Here is an 862-nt window from a genome sequence, read left to right on the forward strand (position 1 = left end):
AAAAAAAGACGGGCTCGGGTCGGACTCGGGCCAAGAATTCTGATGAGCTGTCGGACCCGGGCCGGGCCAGGGCCTGAGCGTCTCGGGCCAGGGCCGGGCTAGGGCCTATATTTGAGGCCCGTGCAGGGCTCTACTACAGAGTCAAGAATAATTCACTAGATAATGTTAATTCACGGAATAATATTCTCTGGAATATTGGAATATAACAAACAAAACATCGTATTTTATTGCATTTCTCAACTGGAATGTTATATCAGAATTATTAATAATGTTTTTGTCCTTCTAGATTATGAAATGCCTGCTGACAGCACGGTTTATCTATGCAGGTACACAGAACTACTCAAACTGCGATTGCTCGCGGAGATAATAAATAAATAATTTCCATATAGTTGTATTTATTTATTAGATGTTTATTAGCGAAATAATGGTTAAAACAGCAAGGTACCTGTCAAGGTAGCAACAGGTGAGTGAACAGCAATATAAAAGCGGCTTCGCCAGACTAATGATCAGCAAATATACAACAGAGAGAGAATTAAATTCAGCGCTTTTATTTCCAACATGCGCTCATTCATGGCTGTATTATTTTTAATTCAGGCAAAGTTACGTCTTTATTGGGACAGGACTTGACGGATTATCTTACGTGACTCCGTGAGTTGGTCTCTATTTCTTAGAGCCAAGCTGCATAAACTACATATCAGGCATTTATATAATGCATCTAATTTGTGCATAAATGGCTATGTTAAATAAAGTTTACTAACTACAGCAAATCAAGTACCTGCACCTGCACGCCGTTGTTGTTGTCTCGTCTCCCCTCAGACGCGCTGCAATGGCGATCCTGCGCGCAATTCTCAAAACACCCACA

At 41.1% G+C, this 862-nt stretch overlaps 1 protein-coding gene across 1 annotated transcript in view; it reads right to left on the minus strand.

The window, feature by feature from the left end:
- The window catches only part of LOC107740168 (actin-binding LIM protein 3-like), a 67827-nt gene that overhangs the window by 24274 nt on the left and 42691 nt on the right, over positions 1 to 862 (minus strand). The gene's annotated exons all lie outside the window — the stretch shown is intronic.

Source organism: Sinocyclocheilus rhinocerous, unplaced genomic scaffold, assembly GCF_001515625.1.
Source record: "Sinocyclocheilus rhinocerous isolate Xijiao unplaced genomic scaffold, SAMN03320098_v1.1 scaffold584, whole genome shotgun sequence".
In the NCBI taxonomy this organism is placed as follows: domain Eukaryota; kingdom Metazoa; phylum Chordata; class Actinopteri; order Cypriniformes; family Cyprinidae; genus Sinocyclocheilus; species Sinocyclocheilus rhinocerous.